Raw genomic sequence first — 10,018 nt, forward strand, 5'->3', positions numbered from 1 at the left:
AAAAGAATTAAAAATAAAAAAAAAAAAATAATGATTAGTTCTTCACTTTTGTTTTAACTCTAAACTCTTGTGTGAACAATTACTTTTTAATTTATTATAGTTTAGTATTAATAATTATATAAACCATCAAGTAAACTTTTAACTTTCCTTTTAAAGCAGTTTCTTTTTTTTCTCCTTTTTTTCATCTCTTTCTCTTAAATAATAATGTTTGTTACAGACGTAAAATTATTTTTTTTATTTATACATACTGTTTACCATTGTATACTTTTCTCGATGTTTTTGTTCTTTTTCAATATTATGTTATTTTTGTGTTAAATTTTTTTTTCACCGGTTTAATTGTAATTATGTAAAAGGTTCATAAAATCATAAATAAATAAATAAATTATACTTGAATTTTTTTATTTTTATAATTAATATGTTTTTAAACTACTATATGTCTTCCAGTAGTTACCTACAGTAAGCCTTATTTACCTATTTTTTTTAATCTTCCCCAAAAAAAATCGCCCGAACAGGGACTTGAACCCTGGACCCTTGGATTAAAAGTCCAATGCTCTACCAACTGAGCTATCCAGGCAGACAAAGAACGTGTGTTTTAATTTAACCACTGTGGTCATAAATACATGCGTACGTAAACTTATATTTATTTTGTATAAATATTTGATTAGTTGTTACTTGCGTACAATAATTAATAACATTTACAAATACACTTATACTACGCTGATGTTTCTGACTGATTTAACCCGTGAACTGCTTGATAAACTCGAACGACTACAGGGTACATGATATAATAGATAAACGTCAAAAAAGATGGAGGAGTAGAAAAATATATTTCCCTAAATGTTATTAAATATTTGTGTATAATCACTTACCGACTTTTCTATGTCTACCAGTTTCGAGACGTACCCGTCTTTTCGTCAGAACACCAATTAAACCAATATGCAAAACCCACTATACACCTTTAGATGGCTTAAAAGATTTACGTGTGGTTTCTTTTTTAATATACCTCCTTAAAGATTACAAGTAATAGCATCTTCAATATGTTCAGTGGAAAAAAATTTAGAATCATTTATGTGTTTTTCATCAATTTTCCAGCGTTGAATTCGACTAAAATGCATATATTGAAAAATTCGTAGGATGTTTTTTTTGTACATGAAAAAAGTTTGTATTTGAACGTTTCTAAACAGCAGTTATTTTTAACGGATTCTAAATTTATTGTTGATAAATCCACCTGGCACATGAAGAAGTAAAGACATTGAAAAAATAACATTTTCAGGCGTTGCCTAGTATGTAGGTGAAATAATTCAATTAGACGAATCTCACCCGCATAAATAAAGGTTTCAGCTCTTTAACTTCAGAACATTTAAGAAAAGGTAACATAGAAGTCTAGGGATCTACAGCGCTTATGACCTGTCAATGGCTGGTTTAAGTGGCCACTTTACACACTGTGTAACATTCACCATTCTGCCTATATTTGAACATCTATATTCCTTAAATTCTTTCACCTGTTGATGTTTGTGAAGTTAAAGAGCTGAAACCTTTATATATGCGGGTGAGATTCATCTAATTGAATTATTTCACCTACATACTAGGCAACGCCTGAAAATGTTATTTCTTCAATTTCTATACTTCTTCACGGACCAGGTAATTTATCAACAATATTTTGAGTTTGTCCAAATTTTTGTAGACAAGGACTGGATTCAACTTCCTGGGGAGCTGTTTATATTAACATATTACAACAGAGATGAAGAACATTTAAGAAAAGGTAATATAGAAGTCTAGGCATCTACAGGGCTTATGACCTGTCAATGGCTCTTCACAAACATCAACAGGTGAAAGAATTGAAGGAATATATAAATATATTTTTTTTTTTATTTATTTTTTTATTTTTCTTTTCTTTGACGCCCATGGGGCTTTAACATTATACATACTATATAATTAGAAAAAGTTACACATTAAACATAATTAACCTTTTTTCAAATATATTTTTTTTTTAAAGATATTTTTAAAATTTAAAAATAAAGTTACATAGTTAACGTAATACACTTTTAAGACATAATACATACATTATATTATGTATATAATATAAGGCAAAGTAGGATTCAAATAAAGCATTTTTTTTTTGTTCATATATAGGCAGAATGGTAAATGTTACACAGTTTGTAAAGTGGCCACTTAAACCAGCCATTGACAGTTCATAAGCCCTGTAGATGCCTAGACTTCTATATTACCTTTTCTTAAATGTTCTTCATCTCTGTTGTAATAATTTCTACATGTTTACTCATTTTTAATGGAATTTTAGTAATGATTAAATAATGTTAGCGGTCGTTTGATACATTTTCGAAAAACGGATTCTTCCACAAAATGCATTACTGTTGGTAAGTATGTTTGACATTTGCAAAAAAATATATATAAAAATAATAAAATGTTTTAAGTTTTAGAATTCAACGATAAACAAGTACCCAGGTACCTACTTACCAATGAAAAGTTACACCATCTTTTTTACGTTTATCCGAACGGTTTTTACACGCTTTCACGACACAACCAAGTATTTCGGTTTCGAACCAAATGTCAAGCCCACATCAAAACCCGGCTGGCGGTTAAAGACCGACTAAATACAAGTAGGGCAGGACTGTGCTTTTTGGTATGAGTTAAGTGTCATAATTTTAGAGGGTTCCGCGCGCGTCTTTGTGTATTAATAGGTAGATAGTTTTAATTAAGAACACTGAACCTGTTTCTACGGTAACATAAAAGCATAATGAAGTAAAGTCTTGTAAGTATAAATAACAATGTTTAATCTTAACTGGAAACGCGATCCAATTTTTCTTCATATAAACGGATTCCCGTATTTTGTCTCTGAATTATGACACTAGAACAGTGATTTTTTTACATACTATAGATATTTACTATTGACGTGTCCCTTTTGTTTCGTTTTTACAAAAAAATGTTTATTCTAGGAACTAGACACAGTTTTATCTGCTGTCTCCACAGCTTTTGCTAGACTTATAACTTCGATTCATTTATATATATATAGATTTTGCAACATCTTTGCTCTATGATTCTCGTTCTCTGTTGAAATATCAATCAGTCAATGGCTAAAGATTTGTCTACCGTAAAGTGTGAGTTTTTTTATGAATTGCTTTGTTGGCAACGCCGCGGCAATTTGCTTTGACAAGAGATGTATTTATATCTCCCCACTGGCCAAAAGTGATACTTTTGTCTAGCTGGCGAGTTTCTGAATACAGGTCAAACGATTTTTCAAATTTGTTTCGTATTCCTTTATTTAGTTTATATTAAATTGTAAACCAACTCATATTTACTTTTTAAATTAATTTTAACCCAGCCAGTCTGCAAGCATTTGGACATACTCAAACATTGTTTATAAAAGTTTTTTTGTTTTTATAAAGTATAATTTTTTACACCATTGAAGACAAAGCTATTTTGACCATGACTTGTATGGAATTTAGGAATTTTAATATTATGTTGGTATCTGGGTGACTTATTCATCTTCAATTCTTTTAATTTTTCTTCTTTATAAATGTGTATAAGATAATTTATTTTTTAAAGAGTGTCTACTGTATGAACCTTAAATATTTTATATGGACTTTCCGTATTGAATGTTGAGAATTTCTTTAAAATAACTTTAATAATTAATCTTTGTACTATTTTAAGAGGGTTTAATATATTGGCATATGTACTACCCCATCCTAAAATACCATATTGTAACAAAGATTGTACAATTGAGTAATTACCTATTTTTAAATGATTGATTTTAAAAATATTCCTTTATCTAATAAATGTGTGTATACATTTTCTAATTCGTTTAACTAGATTGACTTATTTATTTAAACAAATTAGCGTTTAGATGTTATATTTGAAGCATTTTGTGGTTAAAGAACACTTACGAGATTTAATGCAGGTTAATTTTTTTTTATTTTATAAATTTATTGCATAAAATTAGTATACATATTTAAAAGCAGGGAATCTATATTAAACAAATTAATATAAAATTAAAACTGAGTGTTCTCTGTTTATAACAGTCTCCATCTAACATGGCTCAGCCTGTTCTAAGTTGGAGATTTTTTATCTTTTAGGGTATAAGTAGTCCTATACTAATAAAACTAAAACTACTTAATTATAAATGCCTCGTTAATTAAATGTAAGAAATTAAAAATCGTTATTATACAAACCTAAAGTATACGTAGAAAATAATCATACAAATATAAAGTTTAATTTGCATGTTTAAAATACTCAATAGTTTATTTGATGTTCCGACTATTCTCCAACAAATATATCTAAATGTTCCTTCATAAGACTAATTAAAGTTTCCATGCGCCTCTACACAGTATGATTAGATTTATTTATGAAAATCAAGACCTTAATTATTTTAATTGTAAATTGATTTTTTTTACAAATAAACTGAAAAAATATTCCCAATAAATTTACTGTATATTTGTAGAAATTACCTCGATTCCATCATGTCTGTCTAATGTTTAAACTTGTTTTGATTTTATTTGTTGTATTGCTTCTATTATTTGTTACTGTAGTATTATTGTTTTTTTTTCGTTATATGCTATTTGTTTAAGTATTTTTTTTTAATAAATAAAATAAATAAAATAAATGAAATAAATGAAATAAATAAAATAAATAAAATAAATAAAATAAATAAAACAAATAAAATAAATAAAATAAATAAAATAAATAAAATAAATAAAATAAATAAAATTAAATAGCTTATTCAGAAGGGGCGAATTCGTTCGCGCGTTAGCGAGATACTCGGCGCCAATACATCGCGTCCACAAGCATCGCGCGAATTCTAAATACGCGCGTAAATCGTGTGCACTTCGCCAGACTCGACTATTACTTGATTCGCGCGTATTACATGCGAGTCGAGATACTAGAGACGCCTTGTTGCGTCCAGTTGACGCGCAAATTCCAGCGCAAGTGCACATATCAAGTGCGCTTCGTTCAACTCCATGTTTTCTTCTGACTAATTCGTCCCCAAATGCTCGCGCGTTGGTACGCTCCTTCTGGACGCAACGGTCGCGCGTATAACGCACGAGAGAATCGCAGCGAATTCGCCCTATCTGGACAAGTTCTAACACAAGAGTTAAAAAATACTTAAGGTGCCTAAATAACAATATTTTTTTCTGAATTCACAAACCATCTGATAGAAAATAATCATAACTTCAATAAAGACACTGGATTAAAAGTACTTCATGTTGAAAATAAAATATAAAAATTAGACATCTTGAAAATCGTAGAAATTAAAAAAGTGATTCACAATAAGAAAAAAATAATCAATAACCAAATAAACAATATTTCTTTTAGTCCACTCTAGTTTAGTTTCGAACGTATCCATCTCACATTACCATCCTTTCAAGGCAAAAATGCTTGATTTATTTATTTCATTGGCAGCATACTGATAAAACAAAATAAAAAATAACTCATTAGTTATATATTCCTTGAGGAAAAAGCTTGTTTAGCTTTGAAACCGGTCGGGGAAAAAATAATTGCAGTTAAAAACAAAATTGTTTTATTTATTTTATTAAATTAGTGTTTACTTGTATGCATAAAAGCTTAGGTAAAATATAATAAGGATCGTTTTTGACTTAAACAAAGGCAGACAAACAAAGGCAGACACAATCGTATAGCGTGTTTGTCAAGATGTATGAATGAGGAAGATGCTATGAATGTATATCAGGACAAACGCGTGTGGCGTTCCATCCTCTCTACCTACCCCTACGGATAAAAATGCCGTGCTGGTGGTACTAGTAGATATTTTACAGAGCATTACTTGCTTTCTGAGATAGATCAACCATCGATTGTTACAGCTGCGATTATGGCGCCAGATAGCAAATATTTTAGGATGTAATAGCGGAAGTGCGTCCTGAAGGGAAGCGGAAACAAGATGGCGGCGGGCCGGAAATGGAAACCACCGCATGTTGGTTGCTGATCCCTAGGACAATGTACTAAAACGTTACATAAATCACGTGCGATGTCTCCTCTAGGGAATAAACGGACAACATACTGTTTGCATTCAAATTGATTTATTTGTTTTTTCAACAGAGATGAAGTTTTTTTCGAGAAGGGAATATTAATAGTTGAGCGTTTATAGGGTTCAGCAATGTTTTGAGTATTTGCAAATGTTTGTAGATAGGCTGAATTTTGTTCCTTGAGTTATTTAGATCATAATTTGTTGCCAAATAGAGGGAAAAAATTGTTGCAACTTATATCTAAATAACTTCCTAGAGAGCCTATCGGCAAAAATGTGCACATATTCAAAACATTTTTATTAAGTAACAAGAGAACGGACGCAACAAACTTCGGTGACAACTGTCTTTAAGCGGAGGCGATACGGTTGGCTTGGTCATGTACTGCGGATGCCTCCTGAGTGTCTTAACCACACTTGCCTACTTTACAAGGCATAAGGTTCTCGACGTCCTGGACGTGCACTGCTGACTGTCCGTCGGTAGTTCGTGTCAGAACTACGGGACACGAACCTGACTTGGGAGGATGCGCAGGAGCTGGCAGCCGGCAGAGATGCTTTGTGGATATTTGTGGATACCATATGCTCCAACAAGGGAGCGGACATTGAATAATGAAAAATGAGAAGCATAAAACTACATAATTGTTCAGTGATGGTAAATTGCAACTGCAAAAAACTGAGTAGTGTTCAAAGTATAAAATATCTCGGAATAATTATAGACCAGAATTTGAGATGAAATGAACAAATTGAAACTATAACTGCAAAAATTAAGCGCTTAATACATTTTTTCATCCCACTTAGAAATATACTTAAAGTCCCGGACTTGAAACACCTATACCATGCACTGGCAAATTCTGTGTTGACTTACGGTCTAATTGGTTGGGGAGCTTGCACAAAAACCGCCCTTGAACCTGTAGCAATTGCACAGAAATCTTTAATCCGAGTCATCTTAAAAAAAACATTTCGCTATCCAAGTGACTTGCTCTTCAAAGAATTCAGAGTACTGAATATTATTCAACAGTATATATTGAGAACGGTAGTGGTTACACACATAAAGAGAGACATTTACCCAAGCGTCAACCACAACCATAATACAAAATACTCTAATAGGGATCTGATACTAAGTGAAGGGGTCAACACTGTTCTGGCATCGAGACAACACTATAACGTAGGCAAAAAGGTCCATAACCTTTTGCCAGAATCGTGGAAAGACGGGAGTGTTGTCAAGTTACAAGGTGTTCTCGCTCTTTCATGACATTGGTCGTAGGGAGTCAGAAAAGTTGATGCATGCCACGGATTGGAGAACCTTACTGGATGTCAAAAATAAAATATAAAAAATAAGGAATAATTTAAAAAATATATATATATAGATGACAACCATGAAGTATCGCATAAATAAATTGTCTATGTTTTTATGAATGTATGTATGTGTATGCGCATGGGTGTATGTACGTGTGTGTGTATGTACATGTGTATATATGTGTATATTTATATATACATGTGTGTATATATGTGTATGTCTGTATGTATATGAATCAAAATGTGTATCTGAATAAGTTTATATTTTGTTTGTCTGTGCTCTATATTAATTTGTTAAGTATTATAATATATTAAAATGTAATTGCCTAGCTTGGAACGGGGTATGTACCCTTGTTAGCTGGGCAAAGTGAATATGGAATTGTATTTTGATAAAGAGTGTGAATAAATAAATAAATAAATAAATAAAAATTAAAAATTTGTTTTTCGTCGTTGCCTAGTAGGTTAAACGGTTCAGCCCGATGTATTTGCCCGATGACGACGTATTTGAAACTCTGGACTCTTCCGATGAATTGGTTTGACAGAGTCAGGGGATTTTGGGCATCAGGGATAAAGTGATACACAGTACATGGGTTTTCGCTATATTGTTTTTTTTTATTTAGTCTTAAAATTGTACAAACCAAATAAATAAATGTCCTAATATTAACTTATATCTAATTATTATTAAAACATATACTAATTATTAACATTTCCAAACAATATACGTACACTTAAAAAAAAAAACTTCTATAAAGCCAACACAAATAAGATTACTTTTTAAAAACTAACTTATCTGCTAAACACATGTTTTTTTAACTGACATTTAAATGAAATAATATTTTTTTGCTCTCTTATTTCTAATAGCATTTCCTTATTATATAACTGTACAGATCGGTGCATCAACGAGTCTGTGTATTTGTTTCCTGGCGTAAGTATAGCCTGTGAGCTCGCCAATACATGACAGATGACATTAACATAACCATAGAAAAACATAGCAGTTGAGCTCTCAGAAGTAAAGCAACGTGAATGCAGCAATGCTTGAACTACATGTCAATAATATTCTAATAATAAATAATATTATTTGGCCATACGGAACTTTAAAGCCCACCTTGGTTTAATTACTAATAGTATTTTATCGGTTAGGTAGGTGCATTTAAAAAAAATGTTGCGTACCTGAAAAAAGCACAAATAATTATGTTTTTGTAAATGATGTCAGTAGCGACACTCAGAGAGTGGCTTTGTGACGTTTTGACATTTTTTATAAGAAATTCATGGCGTAGCCGAAATACTGTTATAAAAACGAGGATGTTTTTGTTGATTGACGTTAGCAGGCGCTACCCAGGGGCGACTTTGTGACGTGAGAAATTATTTAAAAAAAGAGATTCATGGCGTAGCCGAAATATTGTAATTAAAACGAGGATATTTTTGTTGATTGACGTTAGCAGGCGCTACCCAGGGGCGACTTTGTGACGTGAGAAATTATTTAAAAAAAGAGATTTATGGCGTAGCCGAAATATTGTAATTAAAACGAGGATGTTTTTGTTGATTGACGTTAGCAGGCGCTACCCAGGGGCGACTTCATGACGTGATGAAATTATTAATTTAAATTTTTTTTTTCATTTTACATAGCGCAGCCGAGATAAGAAATTGCGTGGTGTTTCGAAATTTAACCGTGTAGGTAGCCACCTAGTTACAATATTATTTTTGTATTTGTATAACTCCTGTTTTATAATGTTTATGTATTTATCGCTATAAGAATTAAACTAAAGATAGTTTTTACTTTTAATCGCTATCCGTTTTTTAAATTATGTTTGTAACACTCAGTAATATTTATTTTTCAAGTATTCAATGTTATTTTTGCATTTTAATTAATATTGTTAATATAAAGCGTATTTTTATTTATTCGAATTTACTAGACTGTTATTATTACAAAAAATAAAAATGCATATTTCTCTATGTATTTTTGTGTTATAAACAATCTATTAAAATAATACACATCAAATTTCCGTTGTCTGTTGATTTTATTTGCAATCTTCTTTTTTTTCGATGGTTAAAACTCTAGGAAATTCAAAGACAATAAAAATTTTGCTGTCATATATTGGCGAGCTCACACGCTATACATAGCCCTGTTTCCTTACAAAATGGTAGTCTTACTTCATGTTGATTTCTTGTTTCATATCCGTGTTCACATTGATTAGAAAAAACCTTTTGAGTCAACTCTTTTATGACGCTTAAAAAAACTCTAAGTATTACTGGAACTATAAAACGCGATATTTTTGTTTTTAAACCCATGCATGCGGAGTACTTATTAAGACTAGTTACACTGGCCTGAAGACCCCTGACTGAATCGTCAATTATAACGACATCCTCGGCGTACTCTAAAGTCGCATATTTTTCGGGGAAAAGAGATGGAGAATCTAGTGGAATTGACTTCCTTAGGATAAAATCCATGAGGATTATAAAAATGAATGTGGATGATACTAAAATTGTTTGTCTGGATAGACGGGTGTGGCGGTCCATCCTCCCCCTCCGTTGGTAGTAGTAGAAGCATAAATTAATTAAACACTAATAAACATGAAATTTCAAAGTTAATTGAAATAAGTTTTTAAACGTATTCGGAAGTATTGTAAAAATATTTTTAGTTTGCTTTGTAAGGTAACTTCGTACTTTTCAAATGACCAGGATATTAATTTACTGGTGGAGCCGTTTTCACAATTCACAAACCGGATATCGGGG

At 31.4% G+C, this 10,018-nt stretch overlaps 1 non-coding gene across 1 annotated transcript; it reads right to left on the reverse strand.

The window, feature by feature from the left end:
* Positions 1 to 501: 501 nt before the first annotated feature.
* TRNAK-UUU (transfer RNA lysine (anticodon UUU)) lies at positions 502 to 574 on the reverse strand. Its single transcript has one exon. It is a non-coding gene; the product is annotated as a tRNA-Lys (tRNA).
* Between the last annotated feature and the right edge of the window lie 9,444 nt (positions 575 to 10,018).

The sequence above is a fragment of the Micrasema longulum genome, unplaced genomic scaffold (genome assembly GCF_059751315.1).
Source record: "Micrasema longulum isolate JH-2025_06_02 unplaced genomic scaffold, ASM5975131v1 h1tg001776l, whole genome shotgun sequence".
Lineage (NCBI taxonomy): Eukaryota > Metazoa > Arthropoda > Insecta > Trichoptera > Brachycentridae > Micrasema > Micrasema longulum.